Source organism: Heterodontus francisci, chromosome 8 (genome assembly GCF_036365525.1).
Source record: "Heterodontus francisci isolate sHetFra1 chromosome 8, sHetFra1.hap1, whole genome shotgun sequence".
Classification (NCBI taxonomy): Eukaryota; Metazoa; Chordata; class Chondrichthyes; order Heterodontiformes; family Heterodontidae; genus Heterodontus; species Heterodontus francisci.
The window spans coordinates 6,333,060-6,351,043 of NC_090378.1; positions in this window are offsets into that span (position 1 = coordinate 6,333,060).

Here is a 17,984-nt window from a genome sequence, read left to right on the forward strand (position 1 = left end):
GAACTGTATCTTGTATTGGTAGTGGTATCCTGAACTGTATCTTGTCTTGGTAGTGGTATCCAGAACTGTATCTTGTCTTGGTAGTGGTATCCAGAACTGTATCTTGTATTGGTAGTGGTATCCTGAACTGTATCTTGTCTTGGTAGTGGTATCCAGAACTGTATCTTGTCTTGGTAGTGGTATCCAGAACTGTATCTTGTCTTGGTAGTGGTATCCAGAACTGTATCTTGTATTGGTAGTGGTATCCAGAACTGTATCTTGTATTGGTAGTGTTATCTTGAACTGTATCTTGTCTTGGTAGTGGTATCCAGAACTGTATCTTGTATTGGTAGTGGTATCTTGAACTGTATCTTGTCTTGGTAGTGGTATCCAGAACTGTATCTTGTCTTGGTAGCGGTATCCAGAACTGTATCTTGTATTGGTAGTGGTATCCAGAACTGTATCTTGTATTGGTAGTGATATCCTGAACTGTATCTTGTCTTGGTAGTGGTATCCTGAACTGTATCTTGTATTGGTAGTGGTATCCAGAACTGTATCTTGTATTGGTAGTGGTATCCAGAACTGTATCTTGTCTTGGTAGTGGTATCCAGAACTGTATCTTGTCTTGGTAGTGGTATCCAGAACTGTATCTTGTATTGGTAGTGGTATCCAGAACTGTATCTGGTCTTGGTAGTGGTATCCTGAACTGTATCTTGTATTGGTAGTGGTATCCAGAACTGTATCTTGTATTGGTAGTGGTATCCTGAACTGTATCTTGTCTTGGTAGTGGTATCCAGAACTGTATCTTGTCTTGGTAGTGGTATCCAGAACTGTATCTTGTATTGGTAGTGGTATCCTGAACTGCATCTTGTCTTGGTTGTTGTATCCAGAACTGTATCTTGTCTTGGTAGTGGTATCCAGAACTGTATCTTGTCTTGGTAGTGGTATCCAGAACTGTATCTTGTATTGGTAGTGGTATCCAGAACTGTATCTTGTATTGGTAGTGGTATCTTGAACTGTATCTTGTCTTGGTAGTGGTATCCAGAACTGTAACTTGTATTGGTAGTGGTATCCAGAACTGTATCTTGTCTTGGTAGTGGTATCCAGAACTGTATCTTGTCTTGGTAGCGGTATCCAGAACTGTATCTTGTATTGGTAGTGGTATCCAGAACTGTATCTTGTATTGGTAGTGGTATCCTGAACTGTATCTTGTCTTGGTCGTGGTATCCAGAACTGTATCTTGTCTTGGTAGTGGTATCCAGAACTGTATCTTGTATTGGTAGTGGTATCCTGAACTGTATCTTGTCTTGGTAGTGGTATCCTGAACCGTATCTTTTCTTGGTAGTGGCATTCTGAACTGTATCTTGTCTTGGCAGTGGTATCCTGAACTGTATCTTGTCTTGGTAGTGGCATTCTGAACCGTATGTTGTCTTGGTAGTGGCATTCTGAACTGTATCTTGTCTTGGTAGTGGCATTCTGAACTGTATCTTGTCTTGGTAGTGGCATTCTGAACTGTATCTTGTCTTGGTAGTGGTATCCAGAACTGTATCTTGTATTGGTAGTGGTATCATGAACTGTATCTTGTCTTGGTAGTGGTATCCAGAACTGTATCTTGTATTGGTAGTGGTATCATGAACTGTATCTTGTCTTGGTTGTTGTATCCAGAACTGTATCTTGTCTTGGTAGTGGTATCCAGAACTGTATCTTGTCTTGGTAGTGGTATCCAGAACTGTATCTTGTATTGGTAGAGGTATCCAGAACTGTATCTTGTATTGGTAGTGGCATCTTGAACTGTATCTTGTCTTGGTAGTGGTATCCAGAACTGTATCTTGTCTTGGTAGTGGTATCCAGAACTGTATCTTGTCTTGGTAGTGGTATCCAGAACTGTATCTTGTCTTGGTAGCGGTATCCAGAACTGTATCTTGTATTGGTAGTGGTATCCAGAACTGTATCTTGTATTGGTAGTGGTATCCTGAACTGTATCTTGTCTTGGTAGTGGTATCCAGAACTGTATCTTGTATTGGTAGTGGTATCCAGAACTGTATCTTGTATTGGTAGTGGTATCCAGAACTGTATCTTGTATTGGTAGTGGTATCCAGAACTGTATCTTGTCTTGGTAGTGGTATCCAGAACTGTATCTTGTATTGGTAGTGGTATCCAGAACTGTATCTTGTCTTGGTAGTGGTATCCAGAACTGTATCTTGTATTGGTAGTGGTATCCTGAACTGTATCTTGTCTTGGTAGTGGTATCCAGAACTGTATCTTGTCTTGGCAGTGGTATCCAGAACTGTATCTTGTATTGGTAGTGGTATCCAGAACCGTATCTTGTATTGGTAGTGTTATCTTGAACTGTATCTTGTCTTGGTAGTGGTATCCAGAACTGTATCTTGTATTGGTAGTGGTATCTTGAACTGTATCTTGTCTTGGTAGTGGTATCCAGAACTGTATCTTGTCTTGGTAGTGGTATCCAGAACTGTATCTTGTCTTGGTAGCGGTATCCAGAACTGTATCTTGTATTGGTAGTGGTATCCAGAACTGTATCTTGTATTGCTAGTGGTATCCAGAACTGTATCTTGTATTGGTAGTGGTATCCTGAACTGTATCTTGTCTTGGTAGTGGCATTCTGAACCGTATCTTGTCTTGGTAGTGGCATTCTGAACTGTATCTTGTCTTGGTAGTGGCATTCTGAACTGTATCTTGTCTTGGTAGTGGTATCCAGAACTGTATCTTGTATTGGTAGTGGTATCCAGAACTGTATCTTGTATTGCTAGTGGTATCCAGAACTGTATCTTGTATTGGTAGTGGTATCCTGAACTGTATCTTGTCTTGGTAGTGGCATTCTGAACTGTATCTTGTCTTGGTAGTGGCATTCTGAACTGTATCTTGTCTTGGTAGTGGCATTCTGAACTGTATCTTGTCTTGGTAGTGGCATTCTGAACTGTATCTTGTCTTGGTAGTGGTATCCAGAACTGTATCTTGTCTTGGTAGTGGTATCCAGAACTGTATCTTGTATTGGTAGTGGTATCCTGAACTGTATCTTGTCTTGGTAGTGGTATCCGGAACTGTATCTTGTCTTGGTAGTGGTATCCAGAACCGTATCTTGTCTTGGTAGTGGTATCCTGAACTGTATCTTGTCTTGGTAGTGGTATCCAGAACTGTATCTTGTATTGGTAGTGGTATCCAGAACTGTATCTTGTATTGGTAGTGGTATCCTGAACTGTATCTTGTATTGGTAGTGGTATCCAGAACTGTATCTTGTATTGGTAGTGGTATCCTGAACTGTATCTTGTCTTGGTAGTGGTATCCAGAACTGTATCTTGTCTTGGTAGTGGTATCCAGAACTGTATCTTGTATTGGTAGTGGTATCCAGAACTGTATCTTGTATTGGTAGTGGTATCCTGAACTGTATCTTGTATTGGTAGTGGTATCCAGAACTGTATCTTGTATTGGTAGTGGTATCCTGAACTGTATCTTGTCTTGGTAGTGGTATCCAGAACTGTATCTTGTCTTGGTAGTGGTATCCAGAACTGTATCTTGTATTGGTAGTGGTATCCTGAACTGTATCTTGTCTTGGTAGTGGTATCCAGAACTGTATCTTGTCTTGGTAGTGGTATCCAGAACTGTATCTTGTCTTGGTAGTGGTATCCAGAACTGTATCTTGTATTGGTAGTGGTATCCAGAACTGTATCTTGTATTGGTAGTGTTATCTTGAACTGTATCTTGTCTTGGTAGTGGTATCCAGAACTGTATCTTGTATTGGTAGTGGTATCTTGAACTGTATCTTGTCTTGGTAGTGGTATCCAGAACTGTATCTTGTCTTGGTAGCGGTATCCAGAACTGTATCTTGTATTGGTAGTGGTATCCAGAACTGTATCTTGTATTGGTAGTGATATCCTGAACTGTATCTTGTCTTGGTAGTGGTATCCAGAACTGTATCTTGTATTGGTAGTGGTATCCAGAACTGTATCCTGTATTGGTAGTGGTATCCAGAACTGTATCTTGTCTTGGTAGTGGTATCCAGAACTGTATCTTGTCTTGGTAGTGGTATCCAGAACTGTATCTTGTATTGGTAGTGGTATCCAGAACTGTATCTTGTCTTGGTAGTGGTATCCTGAACTGTATCTTGTATTGGTAGTGGTATCCAGAACTGTATCTTGTATTGGTAGTGGTATCCTGAACTGTATCTTGTCTTGGTAGTGGTATCCAGAACTGTATCTTGTCTTGGTAGTGGTATCCAGAACTGTATCTTGTATTGGTAGTGGTATCCTGAACTGCATCTTGTCTTGGTTGTTGTATCCAGAACTGTATCTTGTCTTGGTAGTGGTATCCAGAACTGTATCTTGTCTTGGTAGTGGTATCCAGAACTGTATCTTGTATTGGTAGTGGTATCCAGAACTGTATCTTGTATTGGTAGTGGTATCTTGAACTGTATCTTGTCTTGGTAGTGGTATCCAGAACTGTAACTTGTATTGGTAGTGGTATCCAGAACTGTATCTTGTCTTGGTAGTGGTATCCAGAACTGTATCTTGTCTTGGTAGCGGTATCCAGAACTGTATCTTGTATTGGTAGTGGTATCCAGAACTGTATCTTGTATTGGTAGTGGTATCCTGAACTGTATCTTGTCTTGGTAGTGGTATCCAGAACTGTATCTTGTCTTGGTAGTGGTATCCAGAACTGTATCTTGTATTGGTAGTGGTATCCAGAACTGTATCTTGTCTTGGTAGTGGTATCCTGAACCGTATCTTTTCTTGGTAGTGGCATTCTGAACTGTATCTTGTCTTGGCAGTGGTATCCTGAACTGTATCTTGTCTTGGTAGTGGCATTCTGAACCGTATGTTGTCTTGGTAGTGGCATTCTGAACTGTATCTTGTCTTGGTAGTGGCATTCTGAACTGTATCTTGTCTTGGTAGTGGCATTCTGAACTGTATCTTGTCTTGGTAGTGGTATCCAGAACTGTATCTTGTATTGGTAGTGGTATCATGAACTGTATCTTGTCTTGGTAGTGGTATCCAGAACTGTATCTTGTATTGGTAGTGGTATCATGAACTGTATCTTGTCTTGGTTGTTGTATCCAGAACTGTATCTTGTCTTGGTAGTGGTATCCAGAACTGTATCTTGTCTTGGTAGTGGTATCCAGAACTGTATCTTGTATTGGTAGAGGTATCCAGAACTGTATCTTGTATTGGTAGTGGCATCTTGAACTGTATCTTGTCTTGGTAGTGGTATCCAGAACTGTATCTTGTCTTGGTAGTGGTATCCAGAACTGTATCTTGTCTTGGTAGTGGTATCCAGAACTGTATCTTGTCTTGGTAGCGGTATCCAGAACTGTATCTTGTATTGGTAGTGGTATCCAGAACTGTATCTTGTATTGGTAGTGGTATCCTGAACTGTATCTTGTCTTGGTAGTGGTATCCAGAACTGTATCTTGTATTGGTAGTGGTATCCAGAACTGTATCTTGTATTGGTAGTGGTATCCAGAACTGTATCTTGTATTGGTAGTGGTATCCAGAACTGTATCTTGTATTGGTAGTGGTATCCAGAACTGTATCTTGTCTTGGTAGTGGTATCCAGAACTGTATCTTGTATTGGTAGTGGTATCCTGAACTGTATCTTGTCTTGGTAGTGGTATCCAGAACTGTATCTTGTCTTGGCAGTGGTATCCAGAACTGTATCTTGTATTGGTAGTGGTATCCTGAACTGTATCTTGTCTTGGTTGTTGTATCCAGAACTGTATCTTGTCTTGGTAGTGGTATCCAGAACTGTATCTTGTCTTGGTAGTGGTATCCAGAACTGTATCTTGTATTGGTAGAGGTATCCAGAACTGTATCTTGTATTGGTAGTGGTATCTTGAACTGTATCTTGTCTTGGTAGTGGTATCCAGAACTGTATCTTGTCTTGGTAGTGGTATCCAGAACTGTATCTTGTCTTGGTAGTGGTATCCAGAACTGTATCTTGTCTTGGTAGCGGTATCCAGAACTGTATCTTGTATTGGTAGTGGTATCCAGAACTGTATCTTGTATTGGTAGTGGTATCCTGAACTGTATCTTGTCTTGGTAGTGGTATCCAGAACTGTATCTTGTATTGGTAGTGGTATCCAGAACTGTATCTTGTATTGGTAGTGGTATCCAGAACTGTATCTTGTATTGGTAGTGGTATCCAGAACTGTATCTTGTCTTGGTAGTGGTATCCAGAACTGTATCTTGTATTGGTAGTGGTATCCAGAACTGTATCTTGTCTTGGTAGTGGTATCCAGAACTGTATCTTGTATTGGTAGTGGTATCCTGAACTGTATCTTGTCTTGGTAGTGGTATCCAGAACTGTATCTTGTCTTGGCAGTGGTATCCAGAACTGTATCTTGTATTGGTAGTGGTATCCAGAACTGTATCTTGTATTGGTAGTGGTATCCAGAACTGTATCTTGTCTTGGTAGTGGTATCCAGAACTGTATCTTGTATTGGTAGTGGTATCCTGAACTGTATCTTGTCTTGGTAGTGGTATCCAGAAATGTATCTTGTCTTGGTAGTGGTATCCAGAACTGTATCTTGTATTGGTAGTGGTATCCTGAACTGTATCGTGTCTTGGTAGTGGTATCCAGAACTGTATCTTGTCTTGGTAGTGGTATCCAGAACTGTATCTTGTATTGGTAGTGGTATCCTGAACTGTATCTTGTCTTGGTAGTGGTATCCTGAACCGTATCTTGTCTTGGTAGTGGCATTCTGAACTGTATCTTGTCATGGCAGTGGTATCATGAACTGTATCTTGTCTTGGTAGTGGTATCCAGAACTGTATCTTGTATTGGTAGTGGTATCCAGAACTGTATCTTGTCTTGGTAGTGGTATCCAGAACTGTATCTTGTATTGGTAGTGGTATCCAGAACTGTATCTTGTCTTGGTAGTGGTATCCAGAACTGTATCTTGTATTGGTAGTGGTATCCTGAACTGTATCTTGTCTTGGTAGTGGTATCCAGAAATGTATCTTGTCTTGGCAGTGGTATCCAGAACTGTATCTTGTATTGGTAGTGGTATCCTGAACTGTATCTTGTCTTGGTAGTGGTATCCAGAACTGTATCTTGTCTTGGCAGTGGTATCCAGAACTGTATCTTGTATTGGTAGTGGTATCCAGAACTGTATCTTGTATTGGTAGTGGTATCCAGAACTGTATCTTGTATTGGTAGTGGTATCCAGAACTGTATCTTGTCTTGGTAGTGGTATCCAGAACTGTATCTTGTATTGGTAGTGGTATCCTGAACTGTATCTTGTCTTGGTAGTGGTATCCAGAAATGTATCTTGTCTTGGTAGTGGTATCCAGAACTGTATCTTGTATTGGTAGTGGTATCCTGAACTGTATCTTGTCTTGGTAGTGGTATCCAGAACTGTATCTTGTCTTGGTAGTGGTATCCAGAACTGTATCTTGTATTGGTAGTGGTATCCTGAACTGTATCTTGTCTTGGTAGTGGTATCCTGAACCGTATCTTGTCTTGGTAGTGGCATTCTGAACTGTATCTTGTCATGGCAGTGGTATCATGAACTGTATCTTGTCTTGGTAGTGGTATCCAGAACTGTATCTTGTATTGGTAGTGGTATCCTGAACTGTATCTTGTCTTGGTAGTGGTATCCAGAACTGTATCTTGTATTGGTAGTGGTATCCTGAACTGTATCTTGTCTTGGTAGTGGTATCCAGAACTGTATCTTGTCTTGGTAGTGGTATCCAGAAATGTATGTTGTATTGGTAGTGGTATCCTGAACTGTATCTTGTCTTGGTAGTGGTATCCTGAACCGTATCTTTTCTTGGTAGTGGCATTCTGAACTGTATCTTGTCTTGGCAGTGGTATCCTGAACTGTATCTTGTCTTGGTAGTGGCATTCTGAACCGTATGTTGTCTTGGTAGTGGCATTCTGAACTGTATCTTGTCTTGGTAGTGGCATTCTGAACTGTATCTTGTCTTGGTAGTGGCATTCTGAACTGTATCTTGTCTTGGTAGTGGTATCCAGAACTGTATCTTGTATTGGTAGTGGTATCATGAACTGTATCTTGTCTTGGTAGTGGTATCCAGAACTGTATCTTGTATTGGTAGTGGTATCATGAACTGTATCTTGTCTTGGTTGTTGTATCCAGAACTGTATCTTGTCTTGGTAGTGGTATCCAGAACTGTATCTTGTCTTGGTAGTGGTATCCAGAACTTTATCTTGTATTGGTAGTGGTATCCAGAACTGTATCTTGTATTGGTAGTGGTATCTTGAACTGTATCTTGTCTTGGTAGTGGTATCCAGAACTGTATCTTGTATTGGTAGTGGTATCCAGAACTGTATCTTGTCTTGGTAGTGGTATCCAGAACTGTATCTTGTCTTGGTAGTGGTATCCAGAACTGTATCTTGTCTTGGTAGTGGTATCCAGAACTGTATCTTGTCTTGGTAGTGGTATCCAGAACTGTATCTTGTATTGGTAGTGGTATCCAGAACTGTATCTTGTATTGGTAGTGGTATTTTGAACTGTATCTTGTCTTGGCAGTGGTATCCAGAACTGTATCTTGTATTGGTAGTGGTATCCAGAACTGTATCTTGTATTGGTAGTGGTATCCTGAACTGTATCTTGTCTTGGTAGTGGTATCCAGAACTGTATCTTGTATTGGTAGTGGTATCCAGAACTGTATCTTGTCTTGGTAGTGGTATCCAGAACTGTATCTTGTATTGGTAGTGGTATCCAGAACTGTATCTTGTATTGGTAGTGGTATCCTGAACTGTATCTTGTCTTGGTAGTGGTATCCAGAACTGTATCTTGTCTTGGTAGTGGTATCCAGAACTGTATCTTGTATTGGTAGTGGTATCCAGAACTGTATCTTGTATTGGTAGTGGTATCCAGAACTGTATCTTGTATTGGTAGTGGTATCCAGAACTGTATCTTGTATTGGTAGTGGTATCCAGAACTGTATCTTGTCTTGGTAGTGGTATCCAGAACTGTATCTTGTATTGGTAGTGGTATCCTGAACTGTATCTTGTCTTGGTAGTGGTATCCAAAACTGTATCTTGTCTTGGCAGTGGTATCCAGAACTGTATCTTGTATTGGTAGTGGTATCCTGAACTGTATCTTGTCTTGGTAGTGGTATCCAGAACTGTATCTTGTCTTGGCAGTGGTATCCAGAACTGTATCTTGTATTGGTAGTGGTATCCAGAACTGTATCTTGTATTGGTAGTGGTATCCAGAACTGTATCTTGTATTGGTAGTGGTATCCAGAACTGTATCTTGTCTTGGTAGTGGTATCCAGAACTGTATCTTGTATTGGTAGTGGTATCCTGAACTGTATCTTGTCTTGGTAGTGGTATCCAGAACTGTATCTTGTCTTGGTAGTGGTATCCTGAACTGTATCTTGTCTTGGTAGTGGTATCCTGAACCGTATCTTGTCTTGGTAGTGGCATTCTGAACTGTATCTTGTCATGGCAGTGGTATCCTGAACTGTATCTTGTCTTGGTAGTGGTATCCAGAACTGTATCTTGTATTGGTAGTGGTATCCTGAACTGTATCTTGTCTTGGTAGTGGTATCCAGAACTGTATCTTGTATTGGTAGTGGTATCCTGAACTGTATCTTGTCTTGGTAGTGGTATCCAGAACTGTATCTTGTCTTGGTAGTGGTATCCAGAACTGTATCTTGTATTGGTAGTGGTATCCAGAACTGTATCTTGTATTGGTAGTGGTATCCTGAACTGTATCTTGTCTTGGTAGTGGTATCCTGAACCGTATCTTTTCTTGGTAGTGGCATTCTGAACTGTATCTTGTCTTGGCAGTGGTATCCTGAACTGTATCTTGTCTTGGTAGTGGCATTCTGAACCGTATGTTGTCTTGGTAGTGGCATTCTGAACTGTATATTGTCTTGGTAGTGGCATTCTGAACTGTATCTTGTCTTGGTAGTGGCATTCTGAACTGTATCTTGTCTTGGTAGTGGTATCCAGAACTGTATCTTGTATTGGTAGTGGTATCCTGAACTGTATCTTGTCTTGGTAGTGGTATCCAGAACTGTATCTTGTATTGGTAGTGGTATCCTGAACTGTATCTTGTCTTGGTAGTGGTATCCAGAACTGTATCTTGTCTTGGTAGTGGTATCCAGAACTGTATCTTGTATTGGTAGTGGTATCCTGAACTGTATCTTGTCTTGGTAGTGGTATCCTGAACCGTATCTTTTCTTGGTAGTGGCATTCTGAACTGTATCTTGTCTTGGCAGTGGTATCCTGAACTGTATCTTGTCTTGGTAGTGGCATTCTGAACCGTATGTTGTCTTGGTAGTGGCATTCTGAACTGTATATTGTCTTGGTAGTGGCATTCTGAACTGTATCTTGTCTTGGTAGTGGCATTCTGAACTGTATCTTGTCTTGGTAGTGGTATCCAGAACTGTATCTTGTCTTGGTAGTGGTATCCTGAACTGTATCTTGTCTTGGTAGTGGTATCCTGAACTGTATCTTGTCTTGGTAGTGGTATCCTGAACTGTATCTTGTCTTGGTAGTGGCATTCTGAACTGTATCTTGTCATGGCAGTGGTATCATGAACTGTATCTTGTCTTGGTAGTGGTATCCAGAACTGTATCTTGTATTGGTAGTGGTATCCTGAACTGTATCTTGTCTTGGTAGTGGTATCCAGAACTGTATCTTGTATTGGTAGTGGTATCCTGAACTGTATCTTGTCTTGGTAGTGGTATCCAGAACTGTATCTTGTCTTGGTAGTGGTATCCAGAACTGTATCTTGTATTGGTAGTGGTATCCTGAACTGTATCTTGTCTTGGTAGTGGTATCCAGAACTGTATCTTGTATTGGTAGTGGTATCCTGAACTGTATCTTGTCTTGGTAGTGGTATCCTGAACCGTATCTTTTCTTGGTAGTGGCATTCTGAACTGTATCTTGTCTTGGCAGTGGTATCCTGAACTGTATCTTGTCTTGGTAGTGGCATTCTGAACCGTATGTTGTCTTGGTAGTGGCATTCTGAACTGTATATTGTCTTGGTAGTGGCATTCTGAACTGTATCTTGTCTTGGTAGTGGCATTCTGAACTGTATCTTGTCTTGGTAGTGGTATCCAGAACTGTATCTTGTATTGGTAGTGGTATCATGAACTGTATCTTGTCTTGGTAGTGGTATCCAGAACTGTATCTTGTATTGGTAGTGGTATCCAGAACCGTATCTTGTATTGGTAGTGGTATCCTGAACTGTATCTTGTCTTGGTAGTGGTATCCAGAACTGTATCTTGTCTTGGTAGTGGTATCCAGAACTGTATCTTGTATTGGTAGTGGTATCCTGAACTGTATCTTGTATTGGTAGTGGTATCCAGAACTGTATCTTGTATTGGTAGTGGTGTCCAGAACTGTATCTTGTATTGGTAGTGGTATCCTGAACTGTATCTTGTATTGGTAGTGGTATCCAGAACTGTATCTTGTATTGGTAGTGGTATCCTGAACTGTATCTTGTCTTGGTAGTGGTATCCAGAACTGTATCTTGTCTTGGTAGTGGTATCCAGAACTGTATCTTGTATTGGTAGTGGTATCCTGAACTGTATCTTGTCTTGGTAGTGGTATCCAGAACTGTATCTTGTATTGGTAGTGGTATCCAGAACTGTATCTTGTCTTGGTAGTGGTATCCAGAACTGTATCTTGTCTTGGTAGTGGTATCCAGAACTGTATCTTGTATTGGTAGTGGTATCCAGAACTGTATCTTGTATTGGTAGTGGTATCTTGAACTGTATCTTGTCTTGGTAGTGGTATCCAGAACTGTATCTTGTCTTGGTAGTGGTATCCAGAACTGTATCTTGTCTTGGTAGCGGTATCCAGAACTGTATCTTGTATTGGTAATGGTATCCAGAACTGTATCTTGTATTGGTAGTGGTATCCTGAACTGTATCTTGTCTTGGTAGTGGTATCCAGAACTGTATCTTGTATTGGTAGTGGTATCCAGAACTGTATCTTGTATTGGTAGTGGTATCCAGAACTGTATCTTGTCTTGGTAGTGGTATCCAGAACTGTATCTTGTCTTGGTAGTGGTATCCAGAACTGTATCTTGTATTGGTAGTGGTATCCTGAACTGTATCCTGTCTTGGTAGTGGTATCCAGAACTGTATCTTGTCTTGGCAGTGGTATCCAGAACTGTATCTTGTATTGGTAGTGGTATCCAGAACTGTATCTTGTATTGGTAGTGGTATCCAGAACTTTATCTTGTATTGGTAGTGGTATCCTGAACTGTATCTTGTCTTGGTAGTGGTATCCAGAACTGTATCTTGTCTTGGTAGTGGTATCCAGAACTGTATCTTGTATTGGTAGTGGTATCCTGAACTGTATCTTGTCTTGGTAGTGGTATCCAGAACTGGATCTTGTCTTGGTAGTGGTATCCAGAACTGTATCTTGTCTTGGTAGTGCTATCCAGAACTGTATCTTGTCTTGGTAGTGGTATCCAGAACTGTATCTTGTATTGGTAGTAGTATCTTGAACTGTATCTTGTCTTGGTAGTGGTATCCAGAACTGTATCTTGTATTGGTAGTGGTATCCAGAACTGTATCTTGTCTTGGTCGTGGTATCCAGAAGTGTATCTTGTCTTGGTAGCGGTATCCAGAACTGTATCTTGTCTTGGTAGTGGTATCCAGAACTGTATCTTGTATTGGTAGTGGTATCCAGAACTGTATCTTGTCTTGGTAGTGGTATCCAGAACTGTATCTTGTATTGGTAGTGGTATCCTGAACTGTATCTTGTCTTGGTAGTGGCATTCTGAACTGTATCTTGTCTTGGTAGTGGCATTCTGAACTGTATCTTGTCTTGGTAGTGGTATCCAGAACTGTATCTTGTCTTGGTAGTGGTATCCAGAACTGTATCTTGTATTGGTAGTGGTATCATGAACTGTATCTTGTCTTGGTAGTGGTATCCAGAACTGTATCTTGTATTGGTAGTGGTATCCTGAACTGTATCTTGTCTTGGTAGTGGTATCCAGAACTGTATCTTGTCTTGGTAGTGGTATCCAGAACTGTATCTTGTATTGGTAGTGGTATCCAGAACTGTATATTGTCTTGGTAGTGGTATCCAGAACTGTATCTTGTATTGGTAGTGGTATCCAGAACTGTATCTTGTATTGGTAGTGGTATCCAGAACTGTATCTTGTATTGGTAGTGGTATCCAGAACTGTATCTTGTATTGGTAGTGGTGTCCAGAACTGTATCTTGTATTGGTAGTGGTATCCTGAACTGTATCTTGTATTGGTAGTGGTATCCAGAACTGTATCTTGTATTGGTAGTGGTATCCTGAACTGTATCTTGTCTTGGTAGTGGTATCCAGAACTGTATCTTGTCTTGGTAGTGGTATCCAGAACTGTATCTTGTATTGGTAGTGGTATCCTGAACTGTATCTTGTCTTGGTAGTGGTATCCAGAACTGTATCTTGTATTGGTAGTGGTATCCAGAACTGTATCTTGTCTTGGTAGTGGTATCCAGAACTGTATCTTGTCTTGGTAGTGGTATCCAGAACTGTATCTTGTATTGGTAGTGGTATCCAGAACTGTATCTTGTATTGGTAGTGGTATCTTGAACTGTATCTTGTCTTGGTAGTGGTATCCAGAACTGTATCTTGTCTTGGTAGTGGTATCCAGAACTGTATCTTGTCTTGGTAGCGGTATCCAGAACTGTATCTTGTATTGGTAGTGGTATCCAGAACTGTATCTTGTATTGGTAGTGGTATCCTGAACTGTATCTTGTCTTGGTAGTGGTATCCAGAACTGTATCTTGTATTGGTAGTGGTATCCAGAACTGTATATTGTATTGGTAGTGGTATCCAGAACTGTATCTTGTATTGGTAGTGGTATCCAGAACTGTATCTTGTATTGGTAGTGGTATCCAGAACTGTATCTTGTCTTGGTAGTGGTATCCTGAACTGTATCTTGTCTTGGTAGTGGTATCCAGAACTGTATCTTGTCTTGGCAGTGGTATCCAGAACTGTATCTTGTATTGGTAGTGGTATCCAGAACTGTATCTTGTATTGGTAGTGGTATCCTGAACTGTATCTTGTCTTGGTAGTGGTATCCAGAACTGTATCTTGTCTTGGTAGTGGTATCCAGAACTGTATCTTGTATTGGTAGTGGTATCCTGAACTGTATCTTGTCTTGGTAGTGGTATCCATAACTGTATCTTGTCTTGGTAGTGGTATCCAGAACTGTATCTTGTCTTGGTAGTGCTATCCAGAACTGTATCTTGTCTTGGTAGTGGTATCCAGAACTGTATCTTGTATTGGTAGTGGTATCCAGAACTGTATCTTGTATTGGTAGTGGTATCTTGAACTGTATCTTGTCTTGGTAGTGGTATCCAGAACTGTATCTTGTATTGGTAGTGGTATCCAGAACTGTATCTTGTCTTGGTCGTGGTATCCAGAACTGTATCTTGTCTTGGTAGCGGTATCCAGAACTGTATCTTGTATTGGTAGTGGTATCCAGAACTGTATCTTGTATTGGTAGTGGTATCCTGAACTGTATCTTGTCTTGGTAGTGGTATCCAGAACTGTATCTTGTATTGGTAGTGGTATCCAGAACTGTATCTTGTATTGGTAGTGGTATCCAGAACTGTATCTTGTATTGGTAGTGGTATCCAGAACTGTATCTTGTCTTGGTAGTGGTATCCAGAACTGTATCTTGTATTGGTAGTGGTATCCAGAACTGTATCTTGTCTTGGTAGTGGTATCCAGAACTGTATCTTGTATTGGTAGTGGTATCCAGAACTGTATCTTGTCTTGGTAGTGGTATCCAGAACTGTATCTTGTATTGGTAGTGGTATCCAGAACTGTATCTTGTCTTGGTAGTGGTATCCAGAACTGTATCTTGTATTGGTAGTGGTATCCAGAACTGTATCTTGTATTGGTAGTGGTATCCAGAACTGTATCTTGTCTTGGTAGTGGTATCCAGAACTGTATCTTGTATTGGTAGTGGTATCCAGAACTGTATCTTGTCTTGGTAGTGGTATCCAGAACTGTATCTTGTATTGGTAGTGGTATCCAGAACTGTATCTTGTCTTGGTAGTGGTATCCAGAACTGTATCTTGTATTGGTAGTGGTCTCCAGAACTGTATCTTGTCTTGGTAGTGGTATCCAGAACTGTATCTTGTATTGGTAGTGGTATCCAGAACTGTATCTTGTCTTGGTAGTGGTATCCAGAACTGTATCTTGTATTGGTAGTGGTCTCCAGAACTGTATCTTGTATTGGTAGTGGTATCCAGAACTGTATCTTGTCTTGGTAGTGGTATCCAGAACTGTATCTTGTATTGGTAGTGGTATCCAGAACTGTATCTTGTATTGGTAGTGGTATCCAGAACTGTATCTTGTATTGGTAGTGGTATCCAGAACTGTATCTTGTATTGGTAGTGGTATCCAGAACTGTATCTTGTCTTGGTAGTGGTATCCAGAACTGTATCTTGTATTGGTAGTGGTATCCAGAACTGTATCTTGTCTTGGTAGTGGTATCCAGAACTGTATCTTGTATTGGTAGTGGTATCCAGAACTGTATCTTGTCTTGGTAGTGGTATCCAGAACTGTATCTTGTATTGGTAGTGGTATCCAGAACTGTATCTTGTCTTGGTAGTGGTATCCAGAACTGTATCTTGTATTGGTAGTGGTATCCAGAACTGTATCTTGTCTTGGTAGTGGTATCCAGAACTGTATCTTGTATTGGTAGTGGTATCCAGAACTGTATCTTGTATTGGTAGTGGTCTCCAGAACTGTATCTTGTATTGGTAGTGGTATCCAGAACTGTATCTTGTCTTGGTAGTGGTATCCAGAACTGTATCTTGTATTGGTAGTGGTATCCTGAACTGTATCTTGTATTGGTAGTGGTATCCAGAACTGTATCTTGTCTTGGTTGTGGTATCCTGAACTGTATCTTGTATTGGTAGTGGTATCCAGAACTGTATCTTGTCTTGGTTGTGGTATCCAGAACTGTATCTTGTATTGGTAGTGTTATCCAGAACTGTATCTTGTCTTGGTAGTGGTATCCAGAACTGTATCTTGTATTGGTAGTGGTATCCTGAACTGTATCTTGTCTTGGTAGTGGTATCCAGAACTGTATCTTGTCTTGGCAGTGGTATCCAGAACTGTATCTTGTATTGGTAGTGGTATCCTGAACTGTATGTTGTCTTGGTAGTGGTATCCAGAACTGTATCTTGTCTTGGCAGTGGTATCCAGAACTGTATCTTGTATTGGTAGTGGTATCCTGAACTGTATCTTGTCTTGGTAGTGGTATCCAGAACTGTATCTTGTCTTGGTAGTGGTATCCAGAACTGTATCTTGTCTTGGCAGTGGTATCCAGAACTGTATCTTGTATTGGTAGTGGTATCTTGAACTGTATCTTGTCTTGGTAGTGGTATCCAGAACTGTATCTTGTCTTGGCAGTGGTATCCAGAACTGTATCTTGTATTGGTAGTGGTATCCAGAACTGTATCTTGTATTGGTAGTGGTATCCAGAACTGTATCTTGTATTGGTAGTGTTATCCAGAACTGTATCTTGTCTTGGTAGTGGTATCCAGAACTGTATCTTGTATTGGTAGTGGTATCCTGAACTGTATCTTGTATTGGTAGTGGTATCCAGAACTGTATCTTGTCTTGGTTGTGGTATCCAGAACTGTATCTTGTATTGGTAGTGGTATCCAGAACTGTATCTTGTATTGGTAGTGGTATCCAGAACTGTATCTTGTCTTGGTAGTGGTATCCAGAACTGTATCTTGTATTGGTAGTGGTATCCAGAACTGTATCTTGTCTTGGTAGTGGTATCCAGAACTGTATCTTGTATTGGTAGTGGTATCCTGAACTGTATCTTTTCTTGGTAGTGGTATCCAGAACTGTATCTTGTCTTGGCAGTGGTATCCAGAACTGTATCTTGTATTGGTAGTGGTATCCTGAACTGTATCTTGTCTTGGTAGTGGTATCCAGAACTGTATCTTGTCTTGGCAGTGGTATCCAGAACTGTATATTGTATTGGTAGTGGTATCCTGAACTGTATCTTGTCTTGGCAGTGGTATCCAGAACTGTATCTTGTATTGGTAGTGGTATCCAGAACTGTATCTTGTATTGGTAGTGGTATGCAGAACTGTATCTTGTATTGGTAGTGGTATCCAGAACTGTATCTTGTCTTGGTAGTGGTATCCAGAACTGTATCTTGTATTGGTAGTGGTATCCAGAACTGTATCTTGTATTGGTAGTGGTATCCTGAACTGTATCTTGTCTTGGTAGTGGTATCCAGAACTGTATCTTGTATTGGTAGTGGTATCCAGAACTGTATCTTGTATTGGTAGTGGTATCCAGAACTGTATCTTGTCTTGGTAGTGGTATCCAGAACTGTATCTTGTCTTGGTAGTGGTATCCAGAACTGTATCTTGTATTGGTAGTGGTATCCTGAACTGTATCTTGTCTTGGTAGTGGTATCCAGAACTGTATCTTGTCTTGGCAGTGGTATCCAGAACTGTATCTTGTATTGGTAGTGGTATCCAGAACTGTATCTTGTATTGGTAGTGTTATCCTGAACTGTATCTTGTCTTGGTAGTGGTATCCAGAACTGTATCTTGTCTTGGTAGTGGTATCCAGAACTGTATCTTGTATTGGTAGTGGTATCCTGAACTGTATCTTGTCTTGGTAGTGGTATCCAGAACTGTATCTTGTCTTGGTAGTGGTATCCAGAACTGTATCTTGTCTTGGTAGTGGTATCCAGAACTGTATCTTGTCTTGGTAGTGGTATCCAGAACTGTATCTTGTATTGGTAGTGGTATCCAGAACTGTATCTTGTATTGGTAGTGGTATTTTGAACTGTATCTTGTCTTGGCAGTGGTATCCAGAACTGTATCTTGTATTGGTAGTGGTATCCAGAACTGTATCTTGTCTTGGTCGTGGTATCCAGAACTGTATCTTGTCTTGGTAGCGGTATCCAGAACTGTATCTTGTATTGGTAGTGGTATCCAGAACTGTATCTTGTATTGGTAGTGGTATCCTGAACTGTATCTTGTATTGGTAGTGGTATCCTGAAC